The sequence below is a fragment of the Oryctolagus cuniculus genome, chromosome 3 (genome assembly GCF_964237555.1).
Source record: "Oryctolagus cuniculus chromosome 3, mOryCun1.1, whole genome shotgun sequence".
NCBI lineage: Eukaryota > Metazoa > Chordata > Mammalia > Lagomorpha > Leporidae > Oryctolagus > Oryctolagus cuniculus.
In genome coordinates this window covers 162,338,219-162,361,714 of record NC_091434.1, presented here as the reverse complement: position 1 = coordinate 162,361,714, position 23,496 = coordinate 162,338,219, and the positions used below count along the sequence as shown (strand labels likewise).

Sequence of the window (23,496 nt, the reverse complement as noted above, 5' to 3'; positions counted from 1 at the left end):
AAAAGACCACAGTGTCTGCACCAAAGCCAGGATAATGGAACTTAAACCATGCCTTTCAAAAGAGAGGCAGGAACCCAATACCTTGAGCCATCACTACTGCTCCCCAGGGTCTGCATTAATGGAAACCTGCAGTAAAGAGCTGGAGCTACAGAGAGAACCCAGGGACTTATATGTGAGGTTTGAACATCCTAACCAATATCTGAACTAATAGATCAAACACCCACCCCAAACAATGAATTAACTATAAGTACAATAAAAGTTTTGTTAACTCATTTGTTTTTTTTGTTTGTTTTTGTTTGTTTGTTTGTTTGTTTTACAGGCAGAGTGGACAGTGAGAGAGATAGAGAGAAAGGTCTTCCTTTGCTGTTGGTTCACCCTCCAATGGCCGCCGTGGCCGGCACACTGTGCTGATCTGAAGGCAGGAGTCAGGTGCTTCTCCTGGTCTCGCTTGGGGTGCAGGGCTCAAGCACTTGGGCCATCCTCCACTGCACTCCCAGGCCACAGCAGAGAGCTGGACTGGAAGAGGAGCAACTGGGACAGAATCTGGTGCCCCGATCAGGACTAGAACCCGGGGTGCCGGCACCGCAGGCGGAGGATTAGTCTATTGAGCTGCTGCTCCAGCCTTGTTAACTCATTTGTACAATACCATAAACGAGCTCCATTTTTGTGTGTCACTTTTGTGCATTGTTTTACATACTTCATCTCATTAGCTATAGGCAACTATTTTTTTCAGAGCTATGTAAATCCTCTTTTAATTTTCATACATTGTCCATTGCAATGATAACACAAAGACATTTCTCCACCATCATCCACATTAGGAAAAGGGATGTGAAGTGGCCCAGAAAACCATGACCTGCGAGTGCCCTAATGACATCAGTCATCTGAGGATTGTGCAGTTAGATTCATTTTTCCCCCTACTTCTATTGATTTGTGTCTTGGGTACATTCCTCCTAAACATCCAGTGTATCAGACATCAGCTGCTGCAGACATTCACTTCGAAGGGATAAAGAAGTCCCTGGGGAGAAGGACTGTCTCACAGTACCGGTCCCAGCAACACCAGGCTGAGTGAGGAAACTCCTGGCATTCTACTCGTGCAATTTCTAAGCCCAGTAGAAGAATCTGGAGGACAGGAGCAAAAGACAAGAAGGAAAGAAGCTTGTCTGGGCAGGGCTTATTTTGGGAACATCTGCACTGAAGGCAGAGTATCCCCCGCCCGGTGGCTGGGCGAGGGCTACTTTGATGACAAAGGTAAGTGCTTCCTAAGGGGTGGATCTGGGCGCTGACTGGAAAACTGACAAACACGCCAATGGCCTGCCCAGTGAGGCTGAGAGCCAACGCAGTGTGTGGTGGGGCCAGCGAGCGTAGCAGACGCACTGTGAGCTTGGAGCACAGCACGAGGCCCAGGTTTCTCTTCCTACCTTCATGTCCACATGTCACATGTCCTGAGAGGCGGCCTGGGCGTAACTCAGAAGTAGGTTCAGCCCCACCACCGGCCCCACGACGCTCAGCCACGAGGCGATGTAGTTGATGTTCCTATTGATTTTCTGAGGATTCTTTAACACCAGAGTCATGGATTCATTTGTCTTGCAAGGATGAAGTACAAAAAAGGGTTGGCCAAGTATTGGTGTCCCATAGGCCCTGCAGCAGCCGCGTCCTGTAGCACTCGTGGACTCCTTCCCAAACGTCCTCCAGGGTCAAAGGCCACCCCCCTAAAAAGCTCGCCCTGAAGTACAGCACAGGCACTTGGAAGCTACCGGAATATAAGACATGATACTCGTGTCGTATCACCTGTGACGCTGCTGCCACCTCGGGAGCTTCGGCATCACCCGAGGGCAGTTCTGCAGCTTCCTCCGTGGGAAGACCCGTCTGTTCGTGGGCAGATGGTCTTGGGCGAGGCGCCACGGTCCCGTTTTTAATTTGCAAATGCGTTTTGCACATGTAGCCATCAGAACAGTCCTGGGGTCCACCACCAGACTAACACACTTCCAGGTTCCTGAGCAGCTATAGGCAACTATTACAAAGGTACTGGATGATGAGTTCCATGAGTATATAAATAAGAAGACAAATTTAAAGCTCATCAATAAGGAAAACCAGAGTGACAAAAACATTTCTCAAACTTGTCTTTTGGCTTCAAGACCTATACTTTTCCCTGAAACTAGCATTACTTCCAGGCTCTGGGGAGTTAACATTGGATCATATATTATTTCATTTTCTATTTGATTATTTTATTGGCTAATCTAGAAGTATGAAATTTTGGTTAACATGCTGATATGATTTCATTAATTTCATTAGGAAATTAAAATTATATTCATTTTGTTTTTCTACATGAACTTTCAGGCGTTTTTCTCAATCTCAATTGCTAATTAAATAAAGGGGGAAAATTAGGAAAAATTTATATACCGAAATATAGAATGCTTCTGGTATCCAAGGGATTGAAAGAGAGGGGGTTGGTGCCACGGCTCACTAGGCTAATCCTCCACCTGCGGTGTGGGCACCCCGGGTTCTAGTCCAGTTGGGGCGCCGGATTCTGTCCCGGTTGCTCCTCTTCCAGTCCAGCTCTCTGCTGTGGCCTGGGAGTGCAGTGGAGGATGGCCCAGGTCTTTGGGTCCTACACCTGCATGGGAGACCAGGAGGTCTCCTGGCTCCTGGCTTCAGATAGGCGCAACGCGCTGGACCTAGTGGCCACTTGGGGAGTGAACCAACGGAAAAAGGAAGACCTTTCTCTCTGTCTCTCTCTCTCTCTCTCTCACTGTCTAACTCTGCTTGTCAGAAAAAAAAAAAAAAGAGAGAGAGAGGAAAATGTCTGTATACAATTTCTTTCTCGAATTGGACAGGATGATTAAGCCTAGTGTATCTGTAAATCAATTTGAATATATCTTTAACAATCTTTTTGTTCTCCTACTCACACAGCATGTCTATTGTTAAAGCAATTTCCTGTTTTATGTTAGACATATTTCAAGTTTTGAGTTTATATAGTTTTAGAAATTAAATGGTGCTAACAAAAACAATTTACAATCTACGTTAAAATGTTGCACATTTACTAATAGACTAACAAATCTGGGTGAAACTTTATGCATTAATATGATTATTGAAGACATGAAAACTGCCATGCTATGCATGTGTTGCCTAAAAATCCACATTTTTAAAAATAAGATAACTGATATAATTTAAATTAAGTTTACAATTATATTTTACAAAACAAAATAATTCATTAGCTAGATTGCAAAGCTCATTATTTAAATAAAATTACATCTACACTAAACATGTATGTCTCTATTTAAATATATTATAATTTAATTGTATATTTATTGAAAGAGAGACACAAACAGGTAGAGACAGACACAGAGACCTTCCTTAAGCTGGTTCTCTCCCCCAAAATACCTGCAACAGCTTGGGTTAGGCCAGGCTGAAATCAGGAGACAGGAACTAAATACAAGTCTCCGACATGGGTGGCAGGAGTTCAGTTAATTGAGGCATCATGAAATGCCTACCAGGATATGCATTAGCAGGAAACTGGAATAGATCTGATTTATTTCACTTTTAAAAAGACAACATGGTTTAAATCAAGTACTTAATTGTTTAAATATTACTTGTATGAAAGTTAGGCATATAGGTTCATTATTTATTCAAAATGAGAATTTATCAAGTTATTTATGCATAAAATTTTCCCCAAATTCATGTTTTATGTAAATAGAAGAAAAATAAATTCTTTAAGCATCTAAAACATGCTGATTTTCTCAAGCTCTATCTTCCAACCTACTTATTGTCCAAGTTATTGCTCCATTGTCATAACAAGTTATTTTTATATTAATATTGCACTTCCTACATAAATGGGATAGTGCCTATAATGTCACTAACTCACTGTCTGATACCTAATAAATTTTACTCATGAATTGACTGCTTAATTTTTATAAAACCTTAAACTTTACAAAAGTATCAGAGTAATCAAATATTTTTTAAAACTGTAAATATGAATAACAAAATTATTATTTTGTCAAATTTATTTTTTCCTAATTCCCTCCCTCACCCAGCATATTAACCTAAGTAATGTAAGTTTTTACAGGAAAACTTACTCTTTGAAAGTATAATAAACAAAAATGGTTTCTAAAACATGCTATTTCTGTGTTATAATCAATTCAACTCCTCTTTATGCAGCATTCAGCCCTGAACAGAATTCATTTTATCTCAGTGAATTTGTTAAGTAGGGGAGAGTTTTTATCTAAAAAGTACTGAGATGGCTACTATAATTATTAATTGGAAGTGCACATTTGTTCCTCAATGGGAAAGAGCAACTAAATGTAGCACAATATCTTATTCAAAATTTTGTTCCAATCCAGCAACCCTGAATTCATTTCTTTCAAGTGTTAAGTATTTATCCTTCCTGTATCATTATGGCAAATTATATATCAAGACATACCTTTGTGATCTTTTTGAAAAGCATTGGAAAGAGTTCTTCCTTTTCAGTAAAGGATAAAGAATTAGCTTTCTACAATTCATCTTTTAATTAGCAATTTTTAAAAAGACTGTTTAAAAATATGTGTGTATTTTGAGTAATTAGATCATCCACTGTGAGACAGATGACAAGCAACTAAGCATGCTGAAGTGCTCTTAGAGAACTAGGAAGCTTACAGTCCTGGCTTAATACTTAACAAGCTCTTTATACAAAAATCAGAAATAAAGTTCTTTATAACATGATACACTGATTTTTGCATAGCTCCTATCAGCCCAATGATTATTTAGTTTATGAACATGCCTAAGGTCCTAGAAGTTGTTCTTTGCTTTTTTTTTAATGAAAGATATCTCATATTTGTAAGTTGAAAAAAATGAATATTATTAAGGTACCCAAAATGATATACAGATTCAAAGTAATACTTAATGAAATTCACATGAAATTTTTTACAAAATTAGAAAAAAATCTAAAATTTATATGAAATTACATAGGCTCCCAAATAACCCAAATGACTTTGGAAAGAAAAAAAAAAAAAAAACTAGAGGCATTACAATTTAAGATTTCAAAATACAAGACAAAACTGTACTAATTAAAGCTTTAATTTTAACTCTTTGTTTAAAATTTCTTTTCATTTATATAAAGAAAACAGATTTCATGTATTTAATATATATATATATGCAATTTTAAGCCCATAATGATACTCCCTACCATCCTTACCCCTTTCTTGCTTTCTTTTCTTTTTTTAAAAAAAATGACAATAACACACTTTGGTTTGCTTTATAGACAGGCTTAATCCTCCACTAATTAAAGAATTCATCATCAAGTAGAAAATAGAAAGACTACTATTTCACATGAGTGTAGACAAGAACTATAAACAACAATCAAATCTCAAGATGTCAATTTCTGTCCTATTCATTGCATTTTTGTATGCTATATATATTGGTTGCAAATCAAAGGACATATATAATATTTGTCTTTCTGAGTCTGGCTTATGTCACTAAGCATAATGATTTCCTATTGCATCTATTTCTTTCAAAGACAAGATTTCATTTTTTAAAAAGAATTATGTACTTATTTGAAAGTCAGAGTTGCACAGAAAGAGAAGAAGAGGCAGAGAGAGAGAGAGAGAGAGAGAGAGAGAGAGAGCGGTCTTTCCTCCATTGGTTCATTCCCCAACTGGACGCAATGGCTGGAGCTGCACCAATCTGAAGCCAGGAGCCAGGAGCTTCTTCTGGGTCTCCCACGGTGGCGGGGTGGAGGGGCAGGGTGCAGGGGCCCAAGGACTTAGGCCATCTTCTACTGCTTTCTCACATCATGAGAGCTGGATCAGGAGTGGAGCAGCGGGATCCAAACTGGTGCCCATATAGGATGCCAGCACCACAAGTGGCTGCTTTGCCAACTATGCCACAGAGCCAGCTCCATGGATTTCATTCTTTTTATGACAGAGTAATATTCCATCATGTATATGCACCCCATTTCCTTTATGTAGTCATTAGTTGATGGACATCTTTGCTTATTCCATATCTTAGCGATTGTGAATTGAGCTGCCACAAACATGGAGGTAAAGATTACTTTCATATGCTTATTTGATTTCCTTTGGATAAATTTTCAGCAGTTGGCTGACTGGCTCATATGGCAGATCAATTTTCAGATTTTTGAAAACAACTCCATCCTTTCTTTCATAATGGTTGAGCTACTTTACATTTCAATCAACAGTGTAGTAGAATACCTTTTTCTCCATGTCTTTCAAGAATGTGTTATCAGTGGCATCCATGAGGAAAGCACTTTATAAGAAATCAGACAATTAAATTTAGTATCTAGGTAGTCTAGCCCCTATTTTTCCTCCTGTTAAGATAAATGGGGTTGGGGCCAGTGCTGTGGCATGGTAAGCTAAGCCTTCCTGTGTGGCACTAGCATCACATACTGGCAGCAGTTCACCTTCCAGCTGCTCCTTTTCCAATCCAGCTCTCTGCTTATGGCCTGGGAAAGCAGTGGAAGATGGCCCATGTGCTTGGGCCTCTGTACCTGCGTGGAAGATCTGGATGACATTCCTGGCTCCTGGCTTTGGATTGGACCAGCTCTGAACATTGCGGCCATTTGGGGAGTGAATCAGTGGATGGAAGACTTCTCTCTGTCTCCCTCTCTCTGTCTGTAATTCTGCTTCTAGAATAAATAAATAAATCTTTAAAAAAAGATAAATGGGATTTTAACATTCAGACTTCACTAGGCGCTCTGACACACTCAAAAATGTAGTAAAATTGGAGAACCAGTCCCTTGTGGTAAAAGCCTGATAGAGAAAACCCATGGCCATGGGGAGAGGGGTTTGGAGCTCGACTCAGGAAGTTGTCCCCCGTCTCAGCTATGAAACAAAAGACAAAAATCTGTGGAGGAAATGGAGATAAAAATGGACACACTTACTTAGAAAACTGGTGGAAACCCATTGTGCAGACAGCCCTTGGACAAATCAAGGCCAGTCTTGGCTTGTGGAGTTCTTGGGATAAGAAAGTCACGTACTCCCATCCTGAAGGAGGATGTTAATCAAGAACGCTCTGTTAAAATTATCTGTGTTACCAGAGCCCTGATAAGTTGCTTATGCATGTTGTTATCTTTTGTGCTTCTTTGGCTTCTTTGTGCTGGTTATGTATAAATACCACTGAGACATTGGAATAAATGAGTCTTGATCAGCCTTGTTGTCTTGGCTCCATTCTCTGCGATCTCTTGTCCCTCTTTTCAGTCCCTCTCCCTCCCTTAGGTTCCTTTCGACTGGTGCGGCTGGCCCGCACACCATTGCACTGAGAGAAGCAGACAGATAAAATAGTCTGTCTCTGGGGGGGAGAAAAGATACATAACTATAGGCGTGGAAGGCCAGAAGCATATGAAGTCAACTGTCAAGCCCAAGGGGCCCAGTAGACTGGTGATAAGTCAGAGAAACAGCACATTCCCAGTCTAGGACATCAGTCTAAATCATGGTGAGTAACAAGTCATACCAGAATATTTTTGTAAGTTGCAAAAACAAAAGGGTATTTAAACTATATCTGATCTGCTACTGAAAGTGAAGATACAGAGCTGAGAATGAAATAAACCTTCAGGCCGGCGCCACTGCTCAATAGGCTAATCCTCCGCCTTGCGGCGCCGGCACACCGGGTTCTAGTCCTGGTCGGGGTGCCGGATTATGTCCCAGTTGCCCCTTTTCCAGGCAAGCTCTCTGATGTGGCCCTGGAGTGCAGTGGAGGATGGCCCAAGTGCTTGGGCCCTGCAGCCATGGGAGACCAGGAGAAGCACCTGGCTCCTGCCTTCGGATCAGCGCGATGCGCTGGCCACGATGTGCTGGCCACAGCGAGCCGGCCATGGCGGCCATTGGAGGGTGAACCAACGGCAAAGGAAGACCTTTCTCTCTGTCTCTCTCTCTCACTGTCCACTCTGCCTGTCAAAAAAAAAAAAAAAAAAAAAAAAAAAAGGAAATAAACCTTCAGAAAGCTTCCCGGACAAGCTAGTCTTTAAATAACTCACCACATTAAGGGCATAGCTGAAGTTAAGATGCATTCATTTCTAAGCAGTATACTGTGTATCTTGATTTCCAGTGTCAGAGAAAATGTTCAGCGGTCAATAAGAAATTACAGAGCCCATGCAAAGGAAAGAATAAACCACAGTATGGTAACACATTAGTTCACAGTACCAGATTCAAATATGACATATACTTTGGAAGAACAAGGGCATTTACATCACTTTGTTATGTTAAAAGTTATCCAGCAAGTGTGCAAGTTCAAATGTGAAATTTCATCAGAGAGCTGGAAACTATAAGAAGGAACCAAATTCAAATATTATAAACTAAACAAAATAAATACATTGTCAAGAGTAAGGAATGCTTTCAAGATAGCTCCTTAGTAGGCCCAGCACAGCTGTGGGAAGAATTAGTGATCTTGGAGATAGCTAAAACTTAGAAAAACTTAGAGATAACCAAGAGTGAACAAAAAATAAAAAAGAACAGAATTTATAAGAGCTATGAAAAAAACTGCAAATATTTTAATATATGAACAGTTGGAATCCCAAAAAGAAAGAAAAGGACAGCACAGGGAAGAAATATTTGCAGAAACAAATGCCTGATTTTTAATGACTGACAATGTTAGCAACCCTGGGAGATTTTGGCTCACTTGCAAATTGACAAGAGATCAATGTACAAGCTGGGAAAGGTTTAGTGGGGACCAATACTTGCAGAGACAGCATGGCAGAAAGAGGTTCTACTAAATGGGTCTCTGCTGGGAGCTGTGCAGATGCTTTTATGGGGTTGAGGAGTCACAGTGGTTCCTCTGTCACACATGGCACTTTGATCTGCCCCTGGCCTGCAGTTCTGGCTAGTGTTCTTTATCATGCTAAACACTGATTTGCATCCAGCTCAATGCTCTGTTCTGGTGGTGGTGTATTTTTCACCCATGATATGTTCAAAATCGTAGGTCACAATTAGTAGTTTGTTCACTACTGCTAAACAAGAAGGTCACATGTGGGTCACTCTGGGATATTCTCCGCAAGCATGCCCATTGAGGAAGTCCCTAACAGGGAGGTCGGGGGGGTCTTTTGTGGTTTGAGTCTTGCTGCTCCCAGCTTCTGATTGGCTTGGGACAGTAGGTGGAGACACTTCAGGTCAGGAGGGACTGCGTTTGCTGAATCCTGTTTCTATCCTATCCCAAGAGCAAATGACAACATCATCAAGCTAAGAGATCACTAAGAGAATGAAACCCACACACCCATCTGGCCATAAGATATTTGTTTAAATACTTAAAAAGAAAAAGCAAATATGTCCCCAATCTGTCTGAAAATGAAAGATGTGTTTCAAGGACTGATACAGTAGTAAAAAGGCAGCTGACTTCTTGTCAGAAACTATGCTAGCATAAGTAATGGAGTCGCTGATTAAAGTACCAAAAACAATCAAAATTCTGCTAGAATTCTTTATTCAGCAAAACTATGATTTTAAAAATAGATCTGAAAGGCCGGCACCATGGCTCACTAGGGTAATCCTCCACCTTGCAGCGCCGGCACACCAGGTTCTAGTCCCGGTCGGGGTGCCGGATTCTGTCCTGGTTGCCCCTCTTCTGGGCCAGCCCTCTGCTGTGGCCCAGGAGTGCAGTGGAGGATGGCCCAAGTGCTTGGGCCCTGCACCCCATGGGAGACCAGGAGAAGCACCTGGCTCCTGCCATCGGATCAGCACAGTGCGCTGGCTGCAGCACGCCAGCCGCGGGGGCCATTGGAGGGTGAACCAATGGCAAAGGAAGACCTTTCTCTCTGTCTCTCTCTCTTACTGTGCACTCTGCCTGTCCAAAAAAAAAAAAAAAAAAGATCTGAAAGATAGACTTTATGAAACAAAATTGATAATTTACCTTAGATTTATACTATAAAATTTTAAAGGAAGATTATTTTTACACAGAAGAATGTTATACTACACAGAATTTGAATTTATACACACAAACACTGAACACTAAACAAATTATGATAAAATAATATTTATTTTCTTGATCTAGAAGTATAACTGAGAGTAACAGCAATGTACTGTGTACTTCTGGCACAGAGAAAATCTAAGCAACAGTAACAAAGGGTAAAAAAATGAGGAATACTGTGTCATTTTAAGAACGACTACATGTCCATCACTATAATAGTACTTACAGAACGGCTTTATAAGTTAAAATATATATATAATGTGTAACTAACTTTAAGAATTTAAATTTTTAAAAAAGTTATCCATAATTAAACAAAAATGGAATGGAATGTAAACAGAAAAATGTTAAATTATTCTGTGGATGTGGTAAAATAGGATAAAATAAATAAAAGCAGAGCATATTGAAAACATTCAAAAATGTGTTACGTTCTAACTTCTTCATTACAATTCTGTAAAGTCTCCATGCACCAATCAAATGACAGAGATAGGTAGATTAAGTAAAATATAAAACAAGGCCAAAATCCTCCTATGGGCTGCTAAGAAAACACAGATTAAATTTAAAGGCGCAGAAAGATGTAAAGTAGGGAGTGGAGAAAGATGTGCCATGCAAAAATACTCATTGACAGAAAACTAAAGTAGCCTTCAGAACAAGAAAAATTATCAGAGATAAAGAAGGACAGTATGTAATGATAAAGACATATCAATTCTAAATGAGACTGTATTTTACAATAGGACATTCAAGTGCATGACAAAAAAATGTTGGAACTGAAAGGAGAAACAAAACAATGTGCAAATTATATTTGGGATACTTCCATGCTCCATAACTGAAAAAAAATCAGTAAATGACATAACAATTAAACACAAAAGCAGTATTTGGATGGCCTAATCAGCATTCTCACTAAATTTGACTTAATTAACATTTAAAAACACACCATGTAAGAGTAGCCCTCCAGTGTATGTAGAAATTCCACAAGATAGATCATATTTTGGACCAAAAAAGAAACCTTAATATAGTTAATAAGAGAAATCATACAAAGCAAATTATATGTTGGAACAGAATTAATTCTAAAACATCAATAACCAGAAAAAAAAACTTGGAAAATCACCCATATATTTGTCAATTAAAATAACAGATGGGTCTAAATAAATTCTTAAGGGGGAATTAACTGATTCCTTATTAAACTTTAAATTATTTTGAGCTAAATGAACATGAAACATTGACACAAATAAACAGTGGTTTTATAAAAATGTGTAGAATTACATTCTTATATTAGAAGAGAAAAATGGGGTAGATTAATATTGCCTCAAGGTCCTTGAACTACTTGTAATATAAATTGACCCAGACAATGTTATTGGGGGCTTATCCTGTAGTACAAGGGGGACAGCAAGGTGGGAAGAGGTTCCACCATTAGGGTCTGCAATGTGAGTTGGACAGGTATTTTTGTTAAGTTGCAGAGGTATGGATACACCGTTGGTCTCTGGCTTATTTCCCTTGAAGAACAGTATTTCAGTGTGCAATAGGCATGGATTTCTGTGAAGGTGCGGTTGTTTCTTTTGCATGTAACACACTGAAGATGGTGGTATCGCTCACTGTCACCACCATAGGAAACTCATATAGCCATGGTACTGGGCAATTCGAGGCATGCCCATGGGACAGCAGGGAATCTTTTGTTCTTGATTGGTTTGGGGTGGAGTGGAGAGTTCTGTGACTAGAGATGGATACAGTTAGAGGTAGGAGATGACCATGTGGTTGGGTGTGTAGGGACTTGATCTTGTATCATTCATATCCTGTCTCAAAATCAATAATCTTTGCTTCCCTTCAAGAACTTAGAATGTGGAAGAACAAATTTAATCCAAAGGAGAAGAGATGAAATACACAAAGTAAGAGTAAGATCAATAACTTAATAATACAACTGTCACTTAAAATGATATGGAAAACTAAAGAAATCAAGACATAACTTCTTAAAAAGACTACTGAAATTAATGCTAGAAAAAAAGAACACATAAAATGGCTAATAACAATGTTAAAACAGAGGGCATCATTTCAGGTCTCATAGACACAAAAGGAAAAATAAGAGAATGTCTATAACTTTGGCAAGTTAGATTAAATGACTCAAGCTTTTTCAAAAATAAAAAATGCCAAGATTAACTTAGAAGAAATAAAAATTCTGGATAATTTTTCGTCTACTATATATATTTAATTTGTGCTTAAAAACTGTGAAAATTAAATCTGCATTTTTAAACTGACATATAGTGATTATACATAACTATTAATTACAGGGAACCGTGTGATAATTTTGTACATGTATACAATGCATAATGATCAAAACAGGGCAATTTGCATTTCTATCTCCTCAACAATTATCATTCTTTTGTGCTGGGAACTTTAGCACTTTTCTCTCTTAGTTCTTTGTAAAATATATAATAACCTGTCATGAACTGTAGTCATCCAACTGTGATGTAGAACCTGAGAACTTATGCATCCTGTTTAATCATATTTTAATACATTTTATCCAATCTTTATCCTCCATCTTGTCAAAGCCTAGATAGTTTCACAGGAAGCTTTACCAAAGATCTAAATAAGAAATAATACAATCTCTACTCTATAAATTTGTCTTGTTATTGGTTAAACTAAAAAGGTCATTTAAAATTAGCATAATTTTTATGAAAGAGGTATGTAGGACAGTGCTCTAGAAGATATCAACTGTTGTTTGATGAGTTTTCTTGGTTAAATATATTTGGATGAAATCATTTGAAACTCATAAGAAGAGTTCTGAATCTTCCAAATTGTGTGTGTGTGTGTGTATTTATAGACTTTGCAAAAATTATTTGACAAGTGAACCATTTGTATCTATTGTACTTTTTCGATAGTAATTAGAAGAAATCCAATTTAACCTAGATTAAAAAGCAACTGGGAGGTTCTGGGGACTGTTGGCTAATGATGATTGAGGAGCTGATATGCTACCATGAAAGGTTGTTCTCTCCCTTGTTTTTCTCAATTTTAGTTCTGATATCTTCAAATTAGGATACCATATTGTACCTGGTTGGATCTGACTTATTGTCTCCATTTCTTGTGACAGCATCAACTCTGACCAAATCATACTGACTGGGTTATGAATTTGAAAGAATGGATTTATAATAGACAAAATGAAAAGGACAATTTCAAGAGAAAAAAAAAAAAAAAAACTTGACAGATTGGCATTCAGTTACCAGGTGGGGACAAAACCCATCAAAAGACCTGATTTCCATTTCTCCATCCTGTCTGGCCTGTTCATGATGAAACAAAGGGCCATCCCTAAGGGTGGGATGGGTGGCTCTTTTCATAATAAGCTGTGAGATCAGGAAGAGCTCCCTTGCTGTTCTCATGGTAGGTTTGGAGATTCTGAAGGAAGGAGGGAGGTCTGTTTGTTCTTGCTGGAGATAGCGTGCAAGTGTTTTGCACCCTAGGTACCTTTGAGACCACCCTGACTACCAACTGATGCATCTGAATTCTCTCAAAAGGACAGCCATGGCCACGACCCAGCCAACTGCAGAGGAGAGTGGGCAAGGGATTACTGCCACCCTAAATCTGCACAAGCCTCCTAGGAGAGCCCAGCCAGTTTCCACCCTTGCCACCCCAATTCCCCAATTACCCCACCACTGACCCAGTCCTCACCATGCTTGTTGCTGTGGGTGATCCTGGACTCAAAGAGCATGCTGTTTTTAAACAGCAGTCTCAGCAGATGCCCGTCCCTGTGGGAGCTGGGTGGGAGTTTGCAGGGCCAGCACACATTGAGGGCAGGACCAAGGGAAGGGACCCAGGGTATTGGGGGGAGCGCAAAGTTAAGGCTGAGGCAGGTGACAAGGATCTGAGGGAGAAAAGGACTCAAGTAAAATCCAAGCAGTAGCTTCCAATGTCGGAAGGACTGGCATGTGGCCGAGGACTCTGAGAACCCACCCTGGTGAGAGAAGCAGCGGCTGCATCGCTCGATGCCTGTGGTGGAGAAGGCGGGAGCAATGGAGGAAACAGCCCCTGTGGGCCTTCCGGTGGGGTGCAGGCCACACACCAGTACCATGATGGAAAATGGCGAGCACCACAGTCAGGTTTCTGACCCCTAAACTGCTGCTCTTCTGGATCCTCCCCTACTGGGGAGGCCTCTTTTGCTGTGAGAACCCCACACGTGCCACATCCACGGGGACGTGCGTTTCCCTGGTGAGAGGGGGGACTGGTGAAGGGACTCCCCCGAGGTCACCCCTTTGTGGAGCAGGCCAAGAGTCTTGATTGCAGAGCTCAGGACCCCTGTGCCGTCCCCGGGAGCCTCCCTGTCCAGCCCCGGTCTCTGGGGGCGTCTTCCCATGGGGGAAATCACGCTCAGAGGACCCTGGGCTGCACATAGTCTTTTAAAAAGTCTTTATTTTTTTATTACAAAAATAACTTAGGCTTGTGTAAGTTTTTAAACTAGACACATATAATGACCCAATGGCCCTCAGCCTCTAATCTGCCTTGCCTGCTCTCTCTTATCATTTGGTGTGCGTCTGGCTGGCTGTGCATTTGCAGGGAAAGCACACGTAAGACAAGAAACATGGGGCAGAGGGCTGCTGCTTGCTGCCGGACAACTGGGATCCTGCTGTCCACATTGCTCCTCGACTTTGTTTTTTTGACTTACATTACCATGCGTGGCCTCGCACTTGCTGGCGTCATCTCTTCACACCTGCCCAGCACTGCAGAGTAGGAATGGGTCAGGATCCATGTGGGCAGTCTCTGCCTGGTGGGCGCTTGGATGACACCTGCGCCTGAGCAGTCGTCCTCGTACAAGGACGCCTCGGAGCACACGTGTGAGTGGTCAGCAGGGCCGAGAGTCCAGGGTCCGAGAAGACTAGGTTTTGATATGGTCAAAGCACCCTCCAAAATGCCCGAGCGACTCCCACTCTACCCATGACCTGGGAGTGCCTCTCCTGCAGCCTGCCCACCCTCAGCGCTATCTACAGTCGTTTCAAATTGTTTCTCCTCTGGTGGATAAATGAAGTATTTCTAAATTTACATTTCCACGGCGGAGGGGGAGGGGAGGACTCATGGAAGATATTTAATTTTTGTGAAAAGAGGGTAAACTTTGACTAATGGAAATTGTTTTCTATTGATACATAGTGAAAAATCTTCAAATTTAATTCAATAAGGTGTGTTTTCCCATAAGTAATTCAGTGTTACCTGCCTGAATCCAAACACTGCATTGGGTTGTGTTGCCTTGGGAATTGAGTGTTGCTTCAGATGAGTGGCCATGCACCATCTAAACTCTCAGTTACTAGCCTTGTGCAAGCCTCAGAAAGAAAGTTCTTATTAATTCTCAGAGGGAGGAGAGCTTTGTGATACTCTTCATTGGCCTTTTTAAGAAGTCAGAAAAAGATAATTATCTTACTAAGCTTATTTTCAACTCAAATTATTCTTACTGAAGAAGGCAATACCATGAGGGTCTAATAATAATTACCCTATTAAGCCTGTAATCTATATTTCTGGATTATTTTAATCAACTTTATTGAAATATGATTTACATACTATAAAATACACAATTATAAAATATTCACTTGAGACTGTAATCTGTATCAAGTTTGTCGGGTTTACATATTTGCATATCTACCAACACAATCAATTGCATTTTAAATAGATATAATCAGACTTTCAATTCAAGACAGCATATTGATTTCTAGCATCAATACAGAAATCTTAACAAAATTATCACAATAAAAAAATCAAATAAAAAATGGGTAAAACAAAAGGAATGGATAGCTACACACAGCTGATAGAGGAACCTGTTGGTACTAAAGCAAGCACAAGGGGTACAGATATTGATCTGGTGGTTTCAGTGAAAGCCAGTGGTATCCCTTAGCATTGAGCAGTTCTCTCTTCTCAGTCACTTGTATTAGAGATCCTCAAGTCTTTATTTTTGACCCCTCTGTTTTTCCATAATCTATCAATCAGGAAACCACCATTAGTTCTACTTGCAAAATATGTCCATAATCTGTTTCTCATCATTGCCCATGATCTATCCTGGCCCAAATCCCACCATTTCTAGCATAGATTATTGCAATTACCTCCTAGTTGGTATTCATGCTCCACCTTTTCTAGCCCTAGAATCAATAGCCAGAGTAGTTCCCTTATAGATTAAGTCAGGGCATGCTACAACTCTGCTTTGAACTCTCGAATGGATCCTCATTTTGCTCATAATAGAATCCTCAGTTCTTCTAGACCAGCAAGAGCCTACAAGACCTTGTGTCATATGTTCAATCATAACCTATTATACCTATGATGTGAGCCCCTTGTACACGTCCCCCTGATTGCTCTACCACATATGCTGTGGCCTCTGTGAGGCTGTCAGACAGGCTCAGGTTCTCAACTGAGAGTCTTGCACAGACTCTTTTGCATGCCAGAATGTCAGAATGATATATCTAACAGTTCGAGTCTCCCAAAAGTGAAAACTGAACCTTTGCCAAGGATCCAAATGCTACCGATTTGTTTTAAAACCAATTTTAGGGCTGGCGCCATGGCACAGTGGGTTAATCCTCCGCCTGCGGTGCCGGCATTCTATATGGGCACCGGGTTCTAGTCCCGATTGCTCCTCTTCCAGTCCAACTCTCTGCTGTGGTCTGGGAAGGCAGTGGACCACAGTGAGGATAGCCCTCACTGTCTATAACTCTACCTGTCAAATAAATAAATAAAATATTTTTAAAAAATTTTAAAAATAAAATAATTTTGACCATTTAAATTATTATTTTAATTGAAAACTTGATACATTTATTTGGTGTGTGATGCTAAAACCAAGTTAGTTAGGATTTAATTTTCATGAAAAAGTTTTACAAAATTTAAAGAATGTTTTCACCTTAAACAAATGTTAAGCATTTGAGAAAATAAGCAACTTATCCTGATTTGATATTGCACAATGTGTACAAATATCAAACACCACATAGTACGCCAATATCACATTGAATACTTACTTGCCTATTAAATTTTTACACAATTCATTATTTCATATATACAAAAATTTTAAGAGGAATTATTTTTTTTTGATTAGTATGTACACTTGCACATTTTTATGGGGTATAGTGTGCTATTTTCTTAAAAGATTTATTTTTTTATTTGAAAGTCAGAATTGCACAGAGAGAGAAGGAGAGGCAGAGAGAGAGAGAGAGAAAGAAAGAGAGAGAGAAAGAGAGCGATTTCTTCCATAGGCTTCACTCCCCAGTTGGCCGTAATGGTCGGAGTTACACTGTTCCAAAGCCAGAAGCTAGGAGCTTCTTCTGGGTCTCCCACGGACTTGAGCCATCCTTTACTGCTTTCCCAGGCCATAGCAGAGAGCTGGATTGGATGTGGAGCAGCTGGGACTCAAATTGGAATCCATATGGGACGCCAGCGCACCAGGAGGCAGCTTTACCCGCTATGCCACATATTCACATATACACAGCGTAAACTGGTCATACCAGGTAATTAGACTTCTTACTTCATTATTTTTCTTAGTGTTTGGAAACAGCTTCTTTGTTCTAGTTATTCATACAGAAGATATTTTCATGATCTGTAGTCACCAGATAGAGCTGCAGAACACACTCCTTACCTTCACCTGATTGCATTTTGGTACCCATTATCAAACTTCACACAATTTCTCTCCTCCTACACTTATTAGCTCCCAGTAATCACTGTTTTAAATTCATACAGACTCTCTATGTAATACATTATATATTATATGATGCATTATATTATATATGTGATATATATATATATATATGAATCTCTCAAGTAAGAAATAACATGAAGTCTTTTTCCATGTATGGCTTATTTCATTTAAAATAATAATCTCTAGTTCCATCCATGTTGCTGCAAATGTTAGTATTTCATTCTTTTATGGCTAAATAATAATCCATTGTGTACATACACTACATTTTCTTCAATCAATCATTCATCCATGGACACCCATGTTTATTCTATATACTGGTAATTGTGAATAGTGCTTAATCTATATGAGAGTGTAGGTATCTCTTTCATCTGCTGTTTTCATTTCCTTCAGGTATACACCCAGACATTGATAGCTAGGTCATAAGGGTACTCTATTTTTGGGGAACCTACATAATGTTCTTCCTAAAGGCTGTACTAATTTGCATGCCCACCCAAGTTTATTAGGATCCCTCTTTCCTAGCCAGTATTTATCTTTTATCTTTTTGGTAATAGTCATTTGATCTGGGGTGAGATGGTATCACATTAGGTTTTGATTTGCATTTTCTTTTTTGCTAGAGAGATTGAGAATTTTTTTGTGTGTATTTGTTGCACATTTGACTTTAGTTTGATAATTATCCATTCAGGCTCCTTTACCATTTCTTAACTTGATTGTTTAATCCCTTGGTGCATACCTGATATATTCTAATTATGAATCCTTTGTCAGAAACATAATTTGCAAACATTTTCTCTGATTTGTGGCTTGTCTCTTCACTCATTATTTTAGTTGCTGTGCAGAGGCTTCTGAGCTTGACATTGTCTCATTTGTCTATTTTTATAGTTTTATTAACATTTAACAATGTACATATTTTGGGGTACAGTGTTATATTTCAGTAAATGTATACATTATGTGTTGATCAAATCTGGATATTTAACATTTCTTCCCCTTGACATTATATTGGGAGGCTTTGAGCTTCTATCTTCTTTTATTCGCACATGAAATAGGTAATAGATAATGTGATCTATAGCACCCCATTGTGCATGGAACACTAGAAGCTATCCCTTTTATCGGACTGCATTTTGGTACTAATCCTTCCATTTTCCACCATCCCCCCCTCCTTCCTCCATTCCAGCTTCTGCTAATCACTATTTAATGCTCGGAAATCTTCCACATCTGAGAAAGAACATGTGGCACTTGTCTTTCCGTGCCTGGAATATTTTACCTAATACAATGCCGTTAAGTTACATCCACATACCTGCAAATGACAAGATTTCCTTCTTTTTCATGTCTGAATGTATATGTACATATCACAGATTCTCTATCCATTCATTTGTTGATGGGCACCATGGTAATTTCCATGTTTTGGCTATGGTGAAGAGTGCTGCAATAAACATGAGAATGCCACTATCTCTGGATTTAATTATTTCATTTTTTGCATATATGTATATATATACACAGTACTGTAATTGCTGGATCAAATGGCAGGACTAATTTGGGGGAAGCACAGGGAACAGTTGTAATGTGGGAAAGTAATCAAGAAAGGAGAGGAAGCCAATGTAGACATGCTTTTAACCACATAGCTAGCATGGTGGATGCTTGAAGCTTAATTCCGTTGAGAGGCCATGGAAAATGTGCAACCCTTTCCAGGAATCACCCCACCAAACAGGTGGGGAAAATGCTACATAGATCCCAATTCCAGTCAGTTCTTTGAAAAGGGCTGCTCTGGGAGGAGAAATGAAGTAGAATCACCAGCCAGCATTTGTGGGTAAGGTCATATTTAATAAGGCTTTTGCGATAACTCATAAAACATAGGTGATGTAGAACAAGCTACATGTCTCCTATCCCAGGTAATCTATCCACCCACCTATCAATCAGATGACCCCTTCCTCAGGATGTACCTCCCCTTACCTGGGACCAGGGAGCAGTATCAGGTAACCATTTCCCTTTTCTAAGCTCATTAAAGCCTGGTAGAGGAAGGGGGCAATGACTCTCTCTCCATGTGGACCCAGAATGAACAGGGTATGGGATCTATCTTATCCTTTCCTGGCCCACTCTCCCCTAAACAATGCCCACATGTGTGTGTGTGTGTGCATTTTCCTCATGTCATGTTTGTGCCTGTACTTAGAATGCTTCTTTAAGTAAAATGCAAGAGCCTGGAATGGAAATTTATATAGCCCACAACATAGGGAACATATAAAATTAAAAAATGAGGATTTTGTGATCCTTTAAACATTGCTTAGATGTCATTGTCTCTCAATACCTTCCATGAATTACAATGTCTGATCCTCATAGGCTATACCAGCCCCTATCATTGATCTTTACTTTTTTCACACATGATATTAATCCACATCATTATTTTCTATTCCCTCCTCTATAATTTAGGGTCCACAATGGTCATTTCTCACTGACGCATTTTCAGTATCACTAACAGTCACAGGCTCACAGGAGGCCCCCGCTAAATATTTGTTGAAGGGATAGAAAAATCAGCTCCAGTGGCACATCCAAAATACCCTCTACCACATCATCCTCAGAGGTCCGTTACTGTCATTATTATATTTCATATAAACTACTTTTTTGGTTGCTTGCTTTAAGATTTCTTATGTGTCCACCACTAGTTATAAATTCTATGACAGAAAAGACCTTGGATTTCCTATCTACCTTTGTTTTGCATTTAAAATAGGGTCTGCTCATCGTAGTTGCTATCTAAATAGATATTGAGCAAAGCAGTGAATGGATAGGATGCTATATGTTTTAAATAAGCAGGTGCTCTAGCAAGGGTGAGGAACATCTGGTCTGCAGGCTGTATAAGGCCCTGGAAATCTTTGGTCTGACCCTGCCAAGGCAACTGCAGGTGGGATTTGAAATTCAATAAATCTATAGCAGGAAAAATTTTAAGTTGGTAATTTTGTATGGCCCCTGAGTGGTGTTATAATTATCCAAATAGCATTTGGCAAATAAAAGGTTCCCCATCCAAGAAATTAAAAATAAGGGGATTGAGGGAAAATCTGAGTCCATAACAGCTGTATTAGGTCCCATTATGCAGACTTCTCAGCTAGAAGAAGCAAACATGTGAATTTACAAAGTGAAATAATATGGTTTTCCCATAAGGTAGTTTAAACCACTGTTTAGTAATGATGCATTATGTTGGACTTTAGAATTCTATATCTGGACCAAATTGCTGCCTCTTCTACACAAACTGAAGGCTGCCAGCGGAAATCCTGTGTCTCTTATCCCTCCCCAGCCTCACTAGGAGCTCCAAATTGTCATCCTTGCTCCTGAGAGAGCTCTTCTGAGAAATCCAACCATTTTACATAAGCATAGAAAATCTCTGTCAAAAATCCAGATGGTCTTTCTTGAATGTGAAGGAATATCTAAGGCTTAGGAGAAAGAACAATAGGATAAAAGAAAAATACTGGATAAACTTCAAAGAAAAACGCAATTCAACTTATGTTTTAAATCAGAACACATTCCTCTTTCCTGAGTTGCACTTTTTCATTATATCTTAAAAAATCATCAACAAAAGCAATGAAATTTAGATTTTTTACTGTTTTATTGTAGAAATATCTTCTATCACATTTAATGTATAGGTCTAATCTGTTTCAAGTTAATTTTTGTGAAAGGTGTAAGGTCTTTGTTGAAGGACATCATTTTTTTATATATAGACATCCAATTGCCCAGTAATATTTGTAAGGCTGCCACAAAACACACCAAACACCAGAGTAAGGGGAAAGAGCTTTTATTGGGGGAAACCTAACAGAACAGAGGGAAAGGGCGAGGATAGAAAAAGAGAGAGAGGAGGAGAGCTAAGAAGAGCTTGAGAAAGGGAGACACATGCTCAGCAACAGGTCCTGTTAAACCTTTGCAGGGGGCAGTCAGGGAAGTAGGAACAGTAATCCCATTAGAGGTAGAGTTAACACCTGTGGTTGGGCCATGTGGTCACCTGGCTTCCAGCAATGGCAGTGGGGGCTGGAGCATAGGATGTTGTCCAGGGCGTAGACTGCACCACAGATAAGACTGCACCATTTTACTAACAATATTTGTTGAAAATACTGTCATTTGTTTTTTTCTTAACTTTTATTTAATAAATATAAAAATTTCCAAAGAACAACTTTTGGATTATAGCAGTTTTTCCCCCTAAAACCTCCCTCCCACCCACAACCATTCCATCCCCCACTCCTTCTCCAATCCCATTCTTCATCAAAATTCATTTTCAGTTATCTTTATATACAGATCAACTTAGTATATACTAAGTAAAGATGTCAACAGTTTGCACCCCAAAAGGACAAATACATGTTCTCCCTGATCCATGACAACTAACTGAGCACCTAAAAGGAAACCTGTTGAAGTGAAATGGACACTATGAGAAACAATGACTTGATCAGCCCTTGTCCTGACTGTTGAGGAACAACTTACTATTTTATTCGTTTTAGTATTTTTTTGTTCTACTTAATACCATTGGTTGAACTCTTCAATTAACACACAATTATTCTTAGGCGTCTAAATTTAACTTAAATATTGTCATTTAAATTATCTGTGTGCCTATGTCAAAAAACATCTAACTGCACTTGTGTGTACTGTTTCTTATTTCTGCAATCAGTTTTAAGCATATAGATCTAGAGTACATTTTATATAATGACTGTGCCTAAATATTTAACTTTGTAGTGTTACTGGAAATAGCATATATATATACATATTAAAATTTGAAATCCCATGTGTTTATTACTGGTGTGTGGATTTGATTATAGTTTATTTACTTGTCTGTATTCCTCCTGAATAGTGATCTTTCTACATTTACTGGTTGAGCTCTTTATGTAGTGAAGCACTAAGCCTGTGGTTATAAATAGAAACATGCTATCACAAAAATTAAAAAAGAAAAAAAGGAAAGAGGAAGGAGGAAGGGAAGTATCACTACATTCTTAGAATTCTTAGAATCTATGAAGCACATCAAATATTTTTTATTAATAAAAATTAAATAATTTTAAAATAAATCAAATTCATTTTATATTGATTTTTTGTCCTTTGGCCTTGTTTTATATACTTACAAGTCATATGCATTCCTTATAATTTTTTGGGGGAAGGGAGATTTAAATCTGTATTCACAACAATGATCACTTCCAATTGGCACTTTCAATACCAACTTTTGAGGCTAGCTTCTAGTTGTCCTTTTAAACTTTTATTGGAACACAGATATGTACATTAATTTATATATTAAATGTGTATGCTGTCATTCCAGAATGTCTTGCAGAGAATGTATTGACACTGCCACAAATCTGCAACATTTACTAAATTCGGTAACATATTACTTTGAGGCACTAAAAGATTTGAAAACCTTTGGTCCACAATAAGATAAATGAAGGAAACTACCAAAAAAAGTTTACAGAAATAAGTGAGTTTAACAAGATTGGAGACGAAAAAATCAGCATCTAAAAAAAATCAACTGGGAGCCGGCGCCGTGGCTCACTTGGCTAATCCTCCGCTTGCGGCACTGGAATCCCATATGAGCCCTGGGTTCTAGTCCCGGTTGCTCCTCTTCCAGTCCAGCTCTCTGCTGTGACCCTGGAGGGCAGTGGAGGATGGCCCAAGTGCTTGGGCCCCTGCACCCCCATGGGAGACCAGGAAGAAGCACCTGGTTCCTGGCTTCGGATCAGCGTAGCTCTGGCCATAGTGGCCATTTGTGGGGTGAACCAATGGAAGGAAGACTTTTCTCTCTGTCTCTCCCTCTCACTGTCTGTATCTCTACCTGTCAAATAAATAAATAAAAAAATCTTTAAAAAGAATGAACTGTTTTCCTATAATATACTAGCAATAAACAAATTTAAAACACCAAAACTGCATCAAATATGAGAGATAAATCTGATGAAATATGGGTAGATCTATATGCTTAAACTACAAAATATTACCAAGAAAGTTAAAAATTACCTTTATCAATGGAAAGATATAGC

The 23,496-nt window shown here is 39.2% G+C and overlaps 1 pseudogene; it reads right to left on the bottom strand.

The window, feature by feature from the left end:
* Positions 1-1,363: 1,363 nt before the first annotated feature.
* Positions 1,364-13,933, bottom strand: LOC100355933 (ubiquitin-like-conjugating enzyme ATG10; annotated as a pseudogene).
* Positions 13,934-23,496: the final 9,563 nt, after the last annotated feature.